Source organism: Camelus bactrianus, chromosome 17, assembly GCF_048773025.1.
Source record: "Camelus bactrianus isolate YW-2024 breed Bactrian camel chromosome 17, ASM4877302v1, whole genome shotgun sequence".
In the NCBI taxonomy this organism is placed as follows: Eukaryota; Metazoa; Chordata; class Mammalia; order Artiodactyla; family Camelidae; genus Camelus; species Camelus bactrianus.
In genome coordinates this window covers 15,449,248-15,469,085 of record NC_133555.1, presented here as the reverse complement: position 1 = coordinate 15,469,085, position 19,838 = coordinate 15,449,248, and the positions used below count along the sequence as shown (strand labels likewise).

The window sequence follows — 19,838 nt, the reverse complement described above, 5'->3', positions numbered from 1 at the left end:
TAATTTGCTTTCTTTTGTTCTATGCCAGCATCTTTCCATTTGTTTATAGTCATTTGTAGTTTTCTTCCCCCCTCATTTATTAAGCTATGATTCTTTCCTTTTTGAGTTTTTTTTGCTAGATTTTTATTGATAAAAATAATAGAGTAGCTTGATAAAGTTACTAAATAAATTATTCTTTTGTTGTGTTAAGAATAATTTGAGTTTAAGACAATCTCAGGCAAGCAAGTTATTTAAAAAGGATGGTCTTGACTGTATAGCAAAGGACAATCTTTGTAATGATGGGTGAATTGAATTGTTACTTCTGGCATGTATCTTTCTTCGCTCACATTCCAGAGACAGGTAGTTGTATGTATTTGAAGTTTTTCTTACTGATAAAAAGTATGAGTAATGTCTTTAATTTCTGTGACTGTATATGAAATTTTGTCCTGCTAATTTCTTTTTTTGCAGTGTGGTCCTGATCTATTTATTTATAAATAGGTCAAAACAAGCATAGTTTGAGAGAAAAAAACCCCCACAAAACTACATTCTGCCCTTAGGTTGACTGAATACTGAGAACATGCTGAGATCTCACAAATGTCATAAAGTCCTAATTAAGCAGAAGAAGTGAAAACACTACCCACAAAAATATCTTGACACGTCTTTTGATTGTTCTCTACTATCTTAAAATTAGCTCTCAATAAATACATACTTTATTTAAATGTAAGTAAAATACTTGACTTACAGTGTATATTTAAACAATAAGCCTTGGTGGTAAACTGGAAATAAAAGTAATCAAAGATGTGCAAGATTTTTGAGATGTGGGACTTATCTTCAAATTTGCATTTAATTCTATATTTGTTTTTACTTTCCTTTTCAGCACTTAATAACAGTGGTCCTCAACCAAGGGTAACAACATCTGGAGACATTTTTGGTTGTTTGGCGGGGGGGGGGGGGGAGGGTGCAACTAGCGTGTAGTTTGTGGCCAAAAATGCTACTAACAACCTGCATTACACAGGATAACCCATAACAGCAAAGGGTTGTCAGACCCAAAATGACAGTAGTGCTGAGATTGGGAGGTTTTCTGCTTCATAGGAAAAGGAATACTTTAAGCTTTAAAAAGTGTTTTGTAGTTGTGTTCCGTGATCTGTGAAGTGAAACACTGATGGGTATAAGACCATCAAGGTCTTTAACCAAAGCTTCTAGTTTTACCTTTCACAGTTCTATTTGAGAACTTAGGAAAGTCTAATTTTGAGAAATAAATACTACTTGTCAAAGATTGATAGTTTAATTAAAGTGTTCCCTTTCTAGTTTTCAGTTAAGGTGAAAGTTCCAAATGTTTTGCCTTTTATCTAATCAAATATTGTGTAGAAATCTTTTTCTCCTTGATGCTCACACTCAACATCACTTCTGATACTACATTGTGGGGAGGGTTTTTCCACACCAAGCAATTCTGTGACATCACCTGAGTGTCCTACAATTCAGTTCTGACATTTTTCTGTCAGATCTCAGAAGTTAAGGGCTTAGTCCCTCAATACTGCCCCTTGACCCCCTTTAGATGCCAGTCACAAGTCCAAGTTGTTACCGTGCTTCTGACCAATAGGCTACAAATCAGAGGTTTCTAGGACCCCTTCCTCGGGTTCTTGTTAATTTGCTAAAATGGCTCACAAAGCTCAGGAAAACAGTTTACTTTCTAGATTACTGGTTTATTACACAGGGTATTAAAGATTATGAATAAACAGCTAGATGAAGAGATTTGTAGGGCAAGGTCTGGAAGGGTTCGAGCATAGACACCTCTGACCTTGAGGAGTTTGGGGTGCACCACTCTCAGCATGTGGATACATTCTGGTTTACTGACCTCGAAGTTCTCTGAGCCCCTACTTTACAGATTTTTATGGAGGCTTCATCATGTTGGCATGATGGGTTAACTCTGCTTATAGCCTCTCTCCAGCGAATGGCAGTGGGAAGTGGGGCTGAAAGTTCCAAGCTTCTAATGGTGATGTGGTCTTTCTGGTGACCAGCCCCTATCTAGGAGCTTGCCAAGAGGGCCTTCATTAGAATAAAAGACATTTCTATCACCCAGGAAATTGCAAGGCATTTAGTAGCTGTGTATCAGGAACTTGGGATAGGGACTAAATATTAAAACAAAAGATTGTCCTGGCACTTTTGTTTTCAAGGATTTTAGGAGCTCTCTTAGGACCTGGGAGCAGAAAGCAAATGCATATTTCTTATTACTTGACAAATATATCCATCAGCTTGCTTCATTGGATCATTCTTATGCATAGGAGAGAGAGAACCTTTAATTCCTCATTTCATTGATGGACTGATAGCTTTATGTTTTCATTAACTGCTCTGCATATACCTAATCTATGATTACCCATGAACTCTACTGACTGGTAGCTTAGCAGCTATGTGTATCTCACAAAGTCACAGGCCACTACATACACATTTGGCCAGTATGCCATTGGAACATTATTGGCAGCAATGTTGACCACTTCTACTCCAGAGGAGTTAGCTGCCTTAGCCACCCCGTGCATACTGTCTTTGAAAGGGAAGGGTTAGATAAATTGAGCCTGGAATGGGTGAGACAGAGATTGGCTATTTCTGTCATCTTTCAGATTTAACTGCATGTTAAACTGAGGACTCTCTTCATTGCACTGCATATCATGAACAATCTGACAAGATCATAGAAATTGGAAGTACAAAGTAGAGAGCTCCACCAAACCTGCATATTTTATTGTAATTATTGATAACACTTAATTAAGTATGATACACATGGTAACTGGGTAGAACACCAGGAACAGATGTAGACCAGTAGGAAGTATGGTCGCTCTACTCTGTTTCCTTTGAAGTTTCCCTGGTATAGCATTACTAGTTTGTATCATTCTTATGCTTTTATCCCATTAGTGAAGCAAATACTGTTTTATTCTCTAAAATTAATACTTGATCTGGATTCTTTTTACCTTTCCAGCTTTGTCTCTTGCCACCGTATGTAACTTTGCCACGACTTGTAGTTCACTGAATATTCAGTTCTCTGTTTTGCTAGTATTAAATTCTAATAGCATCTTTCTGTTGGTTGCCTCTGACGTTTTTCCTTATGGGATAACTTGAGCTTGTCTTTTAAGACTGTTCAGACAGCTCCATTCAAATGCATACTAATCTACTGAAAAGCCCTCTTGGATCCAATCCTTTTCTCCATAGAAACTGCCATATTTCTGACATGCATTGATCATGTTTTCTGTTAGTCTGTTTCTACTTGTGATTCTGTAAGCTTTGAGGGGACTGAAATTGCCTTGCTGAAAATACGGTGCAAAGTAGGAGCTGGATTAAATGTGTAAATGGGAGAAAAACAAATCAAAACCTTGCCTTCATCTATTAAATATTTTAACTTTAGAAAATAATAGAAAATATTATTGATATCAGAATTTTGAGCTTTGTGTGTGTGAAAATTGATTGCTTTCTTCCCTTTCAGTTTCCGTATGTGCAGGTTGTACTTACCCTTTCTCACAAAACAGTAATCTTGCCTTTCTAAAGTTTTCATTTTACCATTTTCTATTCTGTGTGGGTATTTTAATATAAATACCACTTTTCTTACCAAGCTAGGCCCTTAGAGTGCATGATTTGTTTTTTGATCAATGTACTCTGTATCATGTGTTTGTTCTTTGAAATAGTAGACTTGCTGTCTTAGCTTGGGCTACTATAAGAAAATATGGTAGACTGGGTGGCTTAAACAACAGAAATTATTTCCTTACAGTTATGGATGCTGGAAATCTGAGATCACAGTGCTGGCATGGTTGGATTCTGTTGAGAACTCTCTTCCTGGCTTGCAGAATGCCACCTTCTTGCTGTGTCCTTATGGAGGGGATAGGGGCTTGGGGATTGCTCTCCTGCCTGCCCTCCCTCTTATTTCTAATAAAAGTAGTAGTCCCATTGTGGGTTTAGAGGCTTCGACATAAGAAATTTGGGTGGACACAAACACAATCCATAACATTTGGCAGTGAATTGTATGTCTTTTTATATTTACTGATTACATTCAGCTATGGGTTGTTTTATGCAGATACATTCATAAAGTTTGATATTAATTGAGTTCTGTGAAGTAAACATTTTAGGTGTACACTGTTTAAAAGAAAATGGGAAGAAGAGGCTGGGATTTATTGAATGAATACTATGTGATAGTAAATGCGTATTATGTGACATTTTATGTAAAAAATGCTGGTGTGAAAGTTTTCTGAATACAGAGATTCCCTTGTTATGCAGTGTTCGCCAAGTTAGATTTTGTGTAGTTTCTGTGCATTGTTTGCTTAAGTTCTTTCACATCTTTATTGAGATGACAACAAATACTTGCTGTGCATATATTTTGTGCCAGTTACTGTGCTAGGTACCTTTGGATGCAGTGACCACACAACCACAGTCCCTTAGAGTATTTATTATTTTAAAAGTGTTATATTGTATTTAATATTTTGCTCACTGCTTTTGTCAGTATTTGCCTGTATCAACTATGTTAACTTCATATTTTAAATTAGGACAGGGGAACCTTAACAATGTAATTCTTTAAGAGTAATACTTTTTTCCAGTTGTTCCTTAAGTCAGCATATGCTGTGAGCCTAAGACTAGTCAGACATAGAAGAGATCAACCAATAATAATTATTATTTTTGATATACATTTCTGTTTTTAAATTTTGGGTGGGGAGGTGAAAGCTTTAGTGTCTAATACAGCTTCATAATGTATGAAGTGGGATATAGCTTGGTTAGATTAGGTGGGAATAAAATTGAAATTGCTTTAAATTTTTACTACTTGAATTTTTCTGCTTATGTATGTATAAATTCCAGATATTCCCAAAATTTTGACATAATTACAAATTTTATTAAAATAAAGGTTTAACTGTAGAATTTCTTTGCTACCCGGAAAGATATTTTAAAATTAAACTTCTATAAATATTCCTCACCAGTGTGTTTTTTTCTTGTTTTAATGTCTCTGAAATTCAGTGTCTTTCAAACATCAGTAGTGTCCTAGAATTCTTAAAAAAGTAATGGAGAGACTTACAGTTGATACTGAGTTAGATTTGATGAATATAGTGTTGTTAGCTCTTTAAAGTTTAGGAAAAGCACATATTTAAGTGTTAGATGGCTAGTACAGGCATTTTGGAAGAATTATTTTGAAAGAAAGGCTTCTGAATATACAGTGTAAGACTGATTTAAGTGTTGGTGCATTTCAAGTAAGAAAAGGTTTTAAACATTTTTGTATTCCTTTTATATTTAGTTGGTAGGCTTTAAAAGTTAAGGTTGATATGAGGATTTGTGGGTACAATCATAAAATTGTATTTTTTTTTAAAGTTTTTTTTGGGGGTAATTAGGTTTATTTATTTATTTATTTTTTAGAGGAGGCACTGGGGGATTGAACCCAGGACCTCCTGCATGCTAAGCATGGGCTCTACCACTTTGAGCCGTACCCTCCCCCTTTAAAGTCGTATCCTAATTTGCGATTTGCAGGTTTTGCTTTTAAAACATTTTTAGTTGAACTACAAAAATTTCAAATTACAGAGTCACATTAATGGGATCAAGTTTTCTTAAGTGTGCTCATTTTTAAGATTATTAAATTTAGTCTTTAAAAAAATTTTTATTGAAGTGTAGTTGATTTACAATGTTAGTTTCAGGTGTACAGCAAAGTGATTCAGTTATACATATACATACATATAGACATTTTCTTTACAGATTCCTTTCCATTATATGTTATTACAAGAAATTGAATATAGTTCCCTGTGCTATACAGTAGGTCCTTGTTTATTTTTTTCATTTTTCAGTTTTATTAGGTAGAATTGTTAGTTTGACTACACATACATAATGTATTGCATGTAAATACATATACACAATATACTGCACATATTTTTAAAATTTACATATATGTACTGTCCATTGTTTCTAAGAACATTTAGAGCTTTAGCTTTTTAAACTTACATAGTTATCAAAGGAATAAAGCCAACCACAAAATAAGAATTAATTAAAAAAGATACATACACCCCACTATTAACAGCAACATTATTTATAATTGCCAAGATATAGAAGCATCCTAAGTGTGCATCAATAGATGAATAGATAAAGGAGATGTCGCATATATGTAATGGAATACAACTCATCCATAAGAAAGAAGGATATTTTGCCATTTGAGGCCCTTCATTCACTTTTTTTTTTCCACTTCAAAAACCAGAATTTTATAACTGGCATAAACATTTCCATTGCATCAAAAACAACAAAATACCTAGAAATAAACTTAACCGAGGAGGTTACCTGTACTATGAAAATTGTAAAACACTGATGAAGGAAATTGAAGATGATACAAAGAAATGGAAAGATATCTTGTGCTCTTGGATTGGAAGAATCAACCTTATCAAAATGGCCGTACTACCCAAAGCACTCTACAGATCCAGTGTAACCTCTGTGAAAATACTCACGACATTCATCACAGAACTAGAACAAACAGTTCCAGGATTTTATGGAACCTAAAAAACCCCAAACTGCCATAGTATTCATGTGTAGGTCTTTTTTTTCCCCTCTTTTTGTTCTCTTTTCTTATAGTTTGATGACTAGAGAAGTTCCTTTAACATTTGTTGTAAAGCTGGTGGTGCTGAAAATTTTATCTTTTGTTTATCTGTGAAGCTTTTGATTTCTCCATCAGATTTGGTCTTGATGTGATAATTAAGAAATGTGGCTGAGTTTTTAAATGTATTTTTTAATTATAAGAGTAGGATATTATACCTTATTCAGAACAGTTTGAACAGTGCACTATTTCATAAAAGAAGTAACAGTCACTCCCATTCCTGTGCCCCCAAATTTATTTAATATTTATATGCTCTCAGTAAAATAAAAAGGGAAGTGAGAATTTAGTTAGTAACTAGCTTTAAAAAAAAGTCTTCAGAAAAAGCTAAAGTATACTTGATCAAACCTTTGTGTTCTAAGGAATTAAGTTCAGATTTTTCAGGCATACTTGAAAAAAAAAATGCCAGTAGCTCTTTACAAATATAATTGGATCAACTTTGCTTTTTAGAATTCAGTTTGAATGCTTTTTCTTCCTGAATTACAAAGTTTCACCATTTGTAGCTTAATTTTTCTAAATTTGTAATTTCACTGACTTTAGGCAATTAATTACCTTTTTTCCACTTTTAAAAGGTGAGGAAAATTCACATTAAAAAGAAACTTCATAGATATGATTGGTTGAAATGTACAGTCTTTAGTCTTTCAACTTTATAAATAACATACATTTTATAAATTCAAATCTCATTTGTAATGTAGGAACATCAAGCTTTAGGGCTGATGCAGGAGCATTTATGTATTTTGAAGGGCCAAGGTATTTATACTGGAAAAAAAGATAAAATTCACTGAACTATAGTCAAGGATAGAGTTCTCATAAAGAAGAAGATGGCCATTAAGTGATACGTCGTAAAAGAGATTATCAGTGTGTATACACAATCTTTGACATACCTGCAGAGAGATTTAAAACCCCAATTCTCTGAATACTGTGAGTATTCTGCTAGACCAAATATTCAAATGGCTCACTTGTGAAGGTGCACTCAGACTTGAATTAATTTACTAGTGTCACAGCATTTTAAATACTAAAATATAAGAAACTTTTAAGTTGTTTTTGAATTTTTTTTTTTAAGGAAAAGCAAATTTGATACCCAGAAGAGACTTTTTTCACAGCTCAGATTTCTGCTTGAACTAGAGCATTAAAGATTTAATCCTGAAAGAATCTTTAGCTTTTTGGAAGCATCAAATTAATTGAAAACTTTTGCTTGCAAGAATCACAAACTGCTTTTAGTTCATGTAAGCCCAAAAGAAAATAAGAGAAAGATTTTTTAGAAGGATATTGAGACAGTGCTTAGAATCAAAGATTAAGCTATACCACCAAGCCAGGGATATGAGGATGGGGTATTTCAGGGCATCAGCAGTAGAAGTTGCTTTCCTCCCTCCCTCCCTCCCTCCCTCCCTTCCTCCCTCCCTCCCTCCCTCCCTCCCTTCCTTCCCCCCTCCCTTCCTCCCTTCCTTCCCCCCTCCCTTCCTTCCCTCCCTCCCTCCCTCCCTCCCTTCCTTCCTTCCTTCCTTCCTTCCTTCCTTCCTTCCTTCCTTCCTTCCATCCTTCCTTCCATCCTTCCTTCCATCCTTCCTTACTTCCCCTGCCAAAGGGGTAACTTAGCTCCAATAAATTCCTGTCTCTGGGCTATCCCTATTTCATATTTTGGGGGGAGAATGTCTAATTGGCCTAACCCAGGATTAATTCAGTTTTAGCAGGGGAGTAGATGGTGTGGTCAGGGAAACATCTGGCTACTGTAGGCCCATCCTTGTATTATATCCTTTTCCAGGAAAGTGAAAACCATGAGCTGGGGAGCCAACTCATTGATATATGTTGTAATCACCACTTACGCATATACAGTACCCCCAGTTCATCATACAGGTAGTGTATTCAAGTTGTCTTAAAACTGCTGTGAAGTTACAACTGTGACTTATATGTCAGCAGGAAATTACCTTGACCTATATAAGGATCTAGATAAAGTTGGTGTGAACCCCTGTTTTGTTATTGTGAGAAATTCGGTGTTCTTACCAACCTCTCTGAATTGCTGAAATGCTTAATCATGATTTAAAGCTGTAGCTTTTGTTAAATTAGTATCAGAGTGTTTTCATGACAAAGACAGTTCCCTCCCAAAAGAGAAATTTTGTAGCATGATTCTTAGCCTCCTAAGATTCCTAACCTGATCTTGTAAGGAAAAAAAAAGACACAGAACTAGTAACTTTAATTATGGTCTGGGGCAAAAAATACAATTGTTGTTTCAAAATGCTTTGGGAGCATTAGAGTAAGAAGCTGATTTCCGGCTGGGAGGATTAGGGGGAGCTTTGTAGTGTGAGAGACACGCTTAGTCCATCTAAAAGGAACAGTGAGCAAAGAAATAGTCAGGAGAAATGTAGGGCTATGAAGGTAAATTTGGGATAGATCAGAGTTAATACATAGGGTTTTGCATTTAGAAAGACTTGACAAGTTATTGATGATTTTTGAGCGAGAGAGAGCGAGAGAGAGCGAGAGAGCGAGAGAGCGAGAGAGCGAGAGAGAGCGAGAGCGAGAGCGAGAGCGAGAGCGAGAGCGAGAGCGAGAGAGAGAGAGAGAGAGAGAGAGAGAGAGAGAGAGAGAGAGAGAAATGCGAGCTTTGCCCTGAGGGGCTTGAGTCTAATTCAGAGGCGTTAGGGCAGTCACTCAGTAGGCTATTACAGGAGTTTAAGCTTTACAGATGGCTTCACTGTACTCACAAATCAACCTTACTGGGTAAAACACAACCCCCACCAAATCTGTGCCTATACAGCAGCGTACATGGGTACAAAGTTATAGAAAAATGCACTGCCATGCTGGCTGGTCTCAAGTACACAACTAATGCTACCAAATTAATAGTTTATTTCCCTAGTTTATTCACTCCCAGACTCTTACAGATTTCCCATTTTCTCTCTCCTCAAACCCCCATTGAGTTCTTCCTCACTCTCACTATTAATGACCTTGAATTTCCAGAGTCCCACATTTACTAGTATGCTCATGCACACACTCTGAATTCCCACCTATTATAAACTATTCATGCATCTATTTACATTCCAGATTCTCCATTTGTGTACCTCCTCAGACACGTTATTGGTACTTGAGATATATATTGCTCACACATATTTGTTCACCAATATATCACAAGTACCAATAATATGTCTGACATATTGTGCATAAGTGCTCAATAATTATTTGGTGAATATCCTGAACCTTACTTTGGATCTCAACCCAGGCATTTTGGCTTCAGAATCCACATTCATAGTTAAGTCAATAAATTTAATTATAGGAAAAGTATAAGCCCCCCTCCATCAAAAAAAGCCAATGCAGTTATGCATCTCTAAGCTATTCTGTAGTAGGAAAAGATAAAAAGAGAGTCTACTTGCCTTCAGGGAATTCACAATCTAAACAAAAAATAACAAAATATACATATAATGATAGAAGCAATCATGAAATATTTTAAGTGGGCACACCTACCCCAGAGTCAGAAAGTTTTCCTGACCCTTAGTATGTATGTTAAAAGATGAACACAAAGGAAAACAAAGGTCCTTGTTCTAGGGAGAGGAAACAACATATGCCTGGGTACTAAGATGAGGGAGTGTGATCCACCACTTTAGTTCATCCACTTTTTCCTTTGTATGACCTAAGAGAGAGAACTCTAGTCTCCCTGTGTTTCCCATCTGTGAAAATGGGGTAACACTGAACTATGAGGATTACATTAGTGTAAGCAGACGGCTGACACCTAGTAAGCACTCAGTGGCTGTTTGTCCTCAAGAAACTCAGGATGTGGAGAAAATCTGAGTAATGCCGTATATATGCTGAGAGCTTTACAGATCGCTTTCCAGGTGTTAAGAAAGAACTGAAACTGTGAGAAAGCCCTCCGTTAGATAAGATGGTTGGGTTTATCTTATGTACTGTCATGTAACAGATAAGTAACAACTTGAGGCAATCTCTCCAGCCTAAGAGCACTTCTAGAACGTCTCTATTCCCTTTTGCAGAGAAAGGAAAAAATTAATTTACCCAATATCCCTTCTTCACCCATTCACAAAACTTACTTCCTTTAATAAAAAATAAAGAAATGCAGTATTTTAGCTAACAGATAAGAATAGAGGAAAGGAAAAAACAACTATACATCACTCAGCTTTGTCAAACCTTACCTAGTCTTTATATATATATATATATATATATATATATACATATATATATATACATATATATATATATATATATATATATATATATATATATACATATATATATATACACACACATAGTTCTGGATGAACTAGAAGATATTTAAGTGTATTGCACTTACCCTAAAAATTCTTTGACTCTACCAGGATCTCCAGTCCATTGATCCTATCACCTTTTTACTGTTCCTCACCACCTTCATTATTCAGACTAATCATAATAATCATCAGTGACCCCCTTGCATTGATAATAAAAAGGATGAAATAATACTACCTAACTCATGGGGTTGTTGTGAGGACTGAGTATAAAATGCTTAGAACAGTGTCTGTCATTAGTGGTAATGTGTTTGCTGCTATCACTCTTATGTGTTGTAGTTCAAATATGAATCTATGCTCCTATTGCTAAAACAGTTGCTTGTATGTACTTCCTAGATCTGCTTGGAAAGTGCGCAGCCCCTGGCAACTACCATTGTACTTTTCTGTCTCTGTGAACTTGGCATATTTCACTTAGCATAACATTTTTGAGATTCATCCATATTATAGTATGTGTCAGAATTTCCTTTTTTAAGGCTGAACATTTATTTTATATATATGTATACACACACATAAACATGTATATACACATCCCATTTTGTTTATCCATTCATCTGTAAATGGACATTTGGATTGTTTCCACTTTTTGGCTATTGTAGATAGATCATGTTGCTTTGAACATTGGTGATCAAGTATCTGAGTCCTTGCTCCAGTTCTTTTGGGTGTATACTTGGGAGTGGAGTTGCTGGATTTTACTGTATTTCTGTGTTTTAACTATTTGAGGCACTGTTACAAGTGGCTGTACCATTTTACATTTCCACTAACAGTGCTCAAAGGCTTCCAGTTTCTCTACATCCTTGCCAGTGGTTGTTATTTTCTGTTTTGGGAAATGTTTCTGATTTAAAGTAATTGGTGATTCTTTCTCCATTTTCTACATCCTTATCTGTTTGAACTCTGGTCATTTAGACCTTGAACTTCTCATGCTACCCTGATTTGCTGATTGCTTGCTTCTTTTCTGTTTCTTAAAGAGTATACCCTCTTTTCTAAAAAGTGTGCTAAATGGTGCCATTATTGAATTAGTACTTTTGTGCAGAATTATGCAGATACTGAGAAGATTTAGTAGACATTTCTGTTCCTCTAATTGTTTCATCTTAAAAAAAAAATCCTAATCCTACTTGATAACTGTCACTAGTTTTTTTCTCCCTGAAACATTAACCGTTTTATTGAGCTCAGTGCATTCCTTTTTTCCCCTCAAGCTTTGTTAAGGTATCATTGACAAATCAAATTTTAAGATAGTTGAAGTGTATGTTGTGGTTTGATATTCATATATATTGTATATTTTGATGTATATTTGATATACTATATAGTATATATTGTATATTTGATATACATATATATTGTGAAAGGATTCCTTCTATTTAGTTAATTAGCACATCTGCAATCTCACATTTGTATATTTACTTATTTTGGATGAGAATTGTTAAGCTCTACTCTCAGCAAATCTCAGTTATATAATAGTGTTATGAACTGTAGTCATCTTGTCATATATGAGATCCTCAGACTTTCTTCATCTCAGAGTTTCACATTTGTACCCTTTACCTGCCTCTCCCTGTTTCCCTAACTGCCAGCCCCTGGCCACCACTTTTCTGCTCTCTGTTTCTATGAGTTTGATTTTTTTTTTAAGATTGCACATACAAGTGATGCCATTGATGACTTAAAAAATGCAAAATGTTAAAGTTGAGAGTTATGTTTTATTCTACGAACATTTCTGAGGACTTAAGCATGGGATATAGCCTCTCTGATATCTCTGAGAGACTGCTTCAGAGAGGGGAGAGGATGCCAGGGGAGGAGCCAGGATATATAGGAGTTTTTGCAGCAAAGGCCAGGTAGTTGTAACATTAAAAAGAATACTGTTTAATAAAGAAAACTAGATATCTCAAGTTAAGGAATTTAGTGCTTTTCTATGTGTAGGAAGGTACAAAAGTTTGGGCTCATTGATATCATTCCTTTGACATCCACTAGCTGTCTAGGTGGGTATGCTAGCCAGTATCCCTAGCCCATCAGTTCTTTACCATCCTGAGTTCCCTCATGGTTCACTGTTGCGGGTGGCAGCAGAGGCCAGGCTGTCTGCTTGTCTCTATTCTGAGTTCCCAGTAGCTGATGACTTGATGGCTGCAGCATCCTTTGTTTACTGATATGGCAGGCAATATTTTTCTTTGGTTTTTTTTTTTTAAATTATTTTATTTATTTTGTGGGAGTGGTAGTTAGGTTTATTTATTTAATTTTAGAGGAGATACTGGGGGTTGAACCCAGGACCTCACGCATGCTAAGCAAGCATGCATTTTACCAGTTGAGCTATACCCTCCCCCCCAATATTTTTCACTCACACCTTGCAGTATTTGTCTTTCTCTGCCTGGCTTATTTCACTTAGAATAGAATAATGCCCTCCAGGTTCATTCATGTTGTAGCAAATGACAGAATTCTGTCTTTTTAAAAGCTGAATAATATTCCATTATTTACATACACTACATTTCTTGATCCATTCTTCTATTGTCTTGGTAGTTCTATTTTTAATATTTTGAGATCTTCCTACCAATTAAAACAAAAAGTTCAAGAAATAGTGTGTTCTGATTAACTTGATTTATGCTTAACTCTTAGCTAACTTTTGACCCTTTATTGAAAATCATTCTCAAGTTTATTAATACCAACATGAACCCTTCCCTTCCGCATAGACGGCTGAACCAAACAAAGATGAACCAAAGATACATCTCCTCTAATAGTATGACTCAAGCTGAAGACAGCCAATTTAGAATTCAAGGGTCCTGGTTTTATTTTAATTGGTAGAGAGAGATGGATTGAGTGGAGGAATGTAACTTGACTCTTCAGACATGTTAGAATCCTTATCATCAGTATACAAGTTGCTCAAGAAGAAACCCAGGTTTACAGTGCAGTTACTATCTGAATGTTAGTGTTACCTGTTGAAGCTTTCTTTTTCATCTGATTGGATCCTTTATGTGTACAATCATCAGATATTTTAGCACTCTTAATTTGAAAAATTCACTTTTAGTGGCAGATACTTTCCCTTCAGAATTTGTGTCATAATTTTACTGCTTTGGAGCAGGTACCATGCCATCCTCAGATAGGAGTCTCTGAGCAAGGAAATGTATAACATTTCAAAGATAATTTCAAAATAGGAACAATTAGATAGATGTTTCAGTGTCACTTCAACCTTTATATAAAAACAATAATTTTTATTTTTGCAGCAGTCGGTACAAAATGAGAACCTGAAAGTTATGTTCATACCTGTGTTAGTAGTAATTTTTGTTTTTCCATGATACCTTGAGGGTAAGAAAAAGACCATTTTAAAGGGGTGGAGTAGGGCAGTGGTTTTTAACTGGGGATGCTGTTTGTCTCCCAGGGGAACATTTATAGACGTTTATTATTGCCACAACCTTTTGCGGAGTGAGGGTTGGCCACTACTGATTTCTAGGTAGAGATCAGGGGTGCCATTCAACTTTCTATATACAGTTCACGGGACATCACCCTCTGACAGAATTACCAGGCTTACAACGTCAGTGGTGCCAAAATTGAGGAACCCCAGAATAAGGGATTGCAAAGGACCTATTCAAAACCAAAAGAAGTGTCTTGTGGCCAGTAAACATAGGTAAAAATAATCAGTTTCGCTAGCAATGAATGAAAGGCAAATTAAAGTGTTTTTGTACTATTAAATATACAAGAGTTTTGAAAGCACGTAATAGTGGAATGAAATAGGTATTTCTATAATGATAGCACTATGAAGTGGTATAGCATTTCTTGAGGGGCTTTTGAAAATATGTATCAAAAGTCTTAATATTTATACTTCTTACGTTTGCCTCAGTAGTTGTACTTACAGGACACTATCCTAAGATAATAAACAGATGTCTACAAAGTTTATTATTGAGATATTAACCACAGTTATTTCTAATTGTAATGAACAGGAAGCAAGCCTACATTCTTTTTTAAGATAGTGGTTATTAAATAATGGCATAATATGTGATACACATTTTTAAAATCTTACTTTCAAAGACTCCTTTCCCATGACAAAATACACACAGTGAATGAGGTGGGGAAACGTAGGGAATTAATCTAGGATGCCAAATTTTAATTAATAAATATACATTAATGAAAAATGTACCAGAAAATGGACTTTAGTAATGATTACTGGGCACATTGTGGACAGTTCTCATTTTGTTTCTGTGTTTTGTAATTTTTATAATGACTATCCTAATTATATAACTAGAAAAGGAAAAAACAGACATCTTTAAAATTTTTAAACTCTAATGAAGTTTGGTAGTAGTACTACTGTCATTTCTTGGACTATCTACTGAAAAGTCTATCCTTTCTCATATATCAAGTTTCTATTTATGTATGGGTCTTTTTCTGGGCTCTCTTTTCCACTGATACATTTTAATGTTTGCTCAGTTAATTGATAAAATACAGTATGATGTATTATAAGGTATTTTTACACAAAAGGAATGTCCTGATTGGGACCTCACTTGTAGAGGTTTTCTAAGCTAGTAATTTGTATTTTAAAGTTAGTTCTTAAATATGTTGTCATGATTTTATGTAATCAATTGTATTCTTATTTTTGCCCATCTTTCACTTCACCATTCAGGTTAAATTTACTTGTCTTTGCTCTAGTCACATAGCTAAGACTGAATTCTGTGACACAGTCTCCTGATTCAACGCCTGTCACCTTCTGTCAACAGTCAGCCCCATTAAATGTCTTTTTGTTTTTATTAATTCATTGTTTCCATATTCCCCCTTGTTTACAAATGGTGCAGTATCTGCTATCCCTTAGGGCCCTACTGTGTTAGTTTCTCGCACTGATTTTATGTGGAAAGCAATGAAGCTGAGTAGAAAGTAATCTTAATAGAATTTGGAACTGTAAGAGGCAACAAGTTGAGATTGTGGCTATTGGCCACTAAAATGTTTTAGAACCAGCTGGGAAATAAGGGATGGGTTTTCTGCCCTTGAGCCTCTGAAAATACCTTTAACCTGATAATTGTCAGGGAAACATGTTTGTTTTAATGTGAACTTCTGAGTTCCTATGGAGAAAAAAGGTCAGTACGGTGTTTAGTAGGAGGATATATTTATTAGTGATAGGAATTGTTTTGCCTTCCTAGAGGATAAACTGCGTAAATTGGAAAATGGAAGGGAAAGAGAAGAAAAAAGCGAAGGGAAGTGAAGTTAACTTTAAAAAAAAATTAATGGGTAATGAATTTCAGTAAATTCTTGTTAATTTTAGCAAAGCAGATTTAAAGTCTGACTATGTATTTTAATTGGGGAGGAAGTTTTAACGTGGAGGAATTGATCCTTAAGTTGAAAACGTTTTTGTTTCATGAGCATCTGTTCAGAGTAATTTAATTTTCATTTGAAAAATAAGGGGTTTTTTGGTTTTCTTCCTTGTTTCTATTCATCCAATGAGTACATTCATAGGAAAATTATTTTTGTTGCCAAATTTTTAGTTGGTTTACTCATGGCTTGTTTTTGTGTTCAAATTACATAATTTTCAGGGAAGTTTTTTGCTTTTGTTTTTACCAAATAGTTGTGTTGTATCAGAAAGCATTATCTTTTGACATTTTATAGAAGTGTGTTTTTCTTCAATCATACATATGACATAGTAATTTTCAAATTACATCTCTTAGATCTGATTTAGAGTAACTACTTGATACTTTTAAACTTAAAAATATAAATTGTACACAATTCATTTCATTTTATGGGACTTAATTCCTGTCTGACCTGAAGCTAGTTGACCTAGATAGAGTCTGAAGCTCCCCCTAGTTTGCTTTACCTAGTTTCCATCACTTCTTGTCTCACCATTCCCATTAGTATGTTGTTGTTTGGATGTCACGGGTGGATTTGCAAGCAGTTAATGGAAAGATGGGTTTAAAAAAAAAAAACCTCTGTGTATGTGGAAATCCTAATTAGTAAAACGGGTTACGACTTAGTGGGTGATTATTAAAACTACAAGAAGAATTCTTAATTTAAGAAATCAAAAGTGTAAGACTCCTATTACATTAATTTTCCCTGATGTGTTTATGTATTAAATGCCTGTAGGGAGTCTAGTGAAGTCTAAAGATAAATTTTAGTAACCATTGACAATTGTATATTATTTAAACTAATATTAGGCATGTCATAAATTATAATGTGCTGCCTCTGCTTGTTAAACATTAAATCCCCTTCCCATAATAGACTAGGGAAAGGAGGGAAAAGGTAATCATGCACATAGCTTTAATTAATCACCCTCACCCAATTTTAAAAATAATAGTAATAAAATTTATTTGCCTTATAATTTACTCATTTAACAGAATGCAATAGTATCATACACATCAATTCTTTTTTAACTTTTTGAGGAACTGCCAACCCAAACTATTTTCCAAAATGGCTACATCTTTCTGCATTCCCATCAACAATGTATAGGTTTCCAGTTGCCCTACATCCTCCCCAACACTTGTTACTGTCTGTCATTTTTTATTAGAACCTTCATGGGTGTGAAATGGTGTCTTGTGGTTTTGATGTGCATTTGTCTAATGGCTAAATGACTAACAGTGTTAACCATTTTTTTATGGACTTATTGGCCATTTATATGTTTTCTGAAACTCTGTACCCATTAAACATCTCACGCATCCCTTCTCCAAGCCCCTGGCAAGAGCCTTTCTGCTCTTTGGATTTGACTATTCCAAGTATCTCATACAAATAGAATCACAATATTCGTTCTTTTGTGTCTGCCTTATTTCATTTAGCATAATGTGTTCAAGATTAATCATTGTTGTAGTATGTGTCAGAATTTCCTTTCTCTTTAAGGCTACATCCCATTGTGTATATATAGATACAGATATATCTGTATATCTCTACCACATTTTGTGTATCCATTTATCTGTTGATGGACATTGAGGTAGTTCCCACCATTGCATATAAGTATTTGATTGAGTTTCTATTTTCACATCTTTTGGGTATCCAGGAATGGAATTGCTAGATCATATAGTAATTCTTTGATTTTTTTTTCTTTTTTTGAGGATCCTGCATACTGTTTTCTACAGTGGCCCCACCATTTTATGTTCCCACAAGCAATACATGAGGGTTTCAGTTTCTCTATATCCTTTCCAGCCAGTAGTGGTTTGGTTTGGTTTGGTTTTGGGGTTTTTTCGGGGGTAGGGGGTGGATAACCATCAATTTAATGGATGTGGAGTTCTATCTTATTGTGATTTTGATACTCATTTCCCTAATGATTAGTGATGTTGAACGTATTTCCATTTGCTTGTTGGCCACATGTATATCTTTGAAGAAATGTCTATTTATGTACCTTGCCCATTTTTAAACAGGGTTGTTTCGTTTGTTTGTTGTGGGAGTTCTTTATGTATGCTGGATATTTAACATCTTACCAGATAGATGATTTGTAAATAGTTTCTCCCACTCTTGGGGTTGCCTTTTCACTCTTTGCTGATAGTGTACTTTGATACACAAGTTTTTTATTTTGATGAAGTTCTGTTTCTTTTCTTCCCTGTACTTTTTTGGGGAGGGGTCACGCAGTATCTTTTATATCAACAATGATAGGTTTTAAAATGTGTTGGAAATTTATGAGGAACCTTTCAGGTTCACGGTGAGGAGTAAACATTGCTAGACTTCAAATTTTTTATTTTGAAGTTCAAATTTTATCAGTGGCCACAAATATTTCAGTCGATTTTCTTGAAGTGATAGACTCACTTATTCATATTTGATCAAATGTCTACCAAATTCTCCTGGTCTACCAAATTCTCCTTTTCTGAATTAGCGTTATTTGTGTGACATTTTTTTCAAGTGAAGATGGCTTTCTATGAAAAATAGCTGGCAGCAATATTTAACTTATAATTACATGAGATGTCCGTAGTATTTTGTTATGCAGCAGAAGTCCTTTAGATGTACATCTCATCTTGTTACACAGGCTATTAAAGTAGTGTTTGTATTCAAAGGTCGAGATTTAATTAAATTAGTAAATTTGTTTTGTTCTATTTAACTTTCAAGTGACACAGGTTTTTAAAAACTGAGTTTGTGGTGATAAAGAAGGCAATAATGACTACTATATAGTTTGGTACTGCTGCCTTGATTTATGCAGAAGTGTCATCGTTTTTACCCACTGCTGTTTTTGCACCTACAGTCTTTGCAAATGTCAACTCGGTGAAAAAGTCAACTCTGTTCTTAGGAAGATAGCTTTGATCTCTTGAGCCACACTTTGAGAACTGCTGCCTTAGTTTTTATAGGGTTGCTGGATGGGATGGAAGAGTGATTGCAGATGAGCAGTCTTATCTTGCTTAGGTAGTTTTCCTCTGTAAGAGATCTGCTCCCACTAACAAGTGTAGTGTTTAGAGAAATGGCATTCTTGAATTTAGGCTATTCAGGCAGGTATCACAAAATGTTATGTTAGTGGTAAAATATGAGGAGACAGGGTTAAAAAGATGTTTATATTGAGTTCATGAACATATATGAAAATACCTAAGGATGTTATGTATTTTTACTTTGCAAGATATATCTTGGGTAGATCCTATGATATATACCTTTTAAATGACAAAATACTAAAAATTTTAGTTGAAAGTAAAAGAAAAAGGAGAGATTGAAGTTTATTTTGCTTAAAGATAAAGACAAGAAACATTTACTAGTCTACATAAGTATTATAGCTTGGATATTAAGAGCTTAGGGTATGAAGTCATTCTGATTTGTCCCCTTAAAATTATAAAAATAAAGTTGGGCCAGTTTCTAATAACATGTTTTTAAATGTGGGCAGTAACACATTCCCTGGTTAGGTTTGTTGTGAAGGACAGAGTCAAAACAAAATAATGTTTTAAATATATGGAAAATGGCATTTAGTAAACTTTCTGCCAGAGTAGTTAATTTTAAAGATTTTAGTCTGAGATTTAGGTTTTGTTTGGGTCAGGTGTTGGGAGAATTGGATAGAACCAGCTTGGAACTTGTGAGTCAGATTGATCACGTGTGGTGCAGGCTGCTGAACAAAGATATTTTCACTACTACTTTTCCAGATCTTAATTTTGTTAGTG

The 19,838-nt window shown here is 35.0% G+C and overlaps 1 protein-coding gene across 1 annotated transcript in view; it reads left to right on the top strand.

Annotated features, from left to right (window-relative positions):
• Positions 1-19,838, top strand: part of PPP4R2 (protein phosphatase 4 regulatory subunit 2) — a 50,255-nt gene that overhangs the window by 13,532 nt on the left and 16,885 nt on the right. The window lies entirely within an intron of this gene.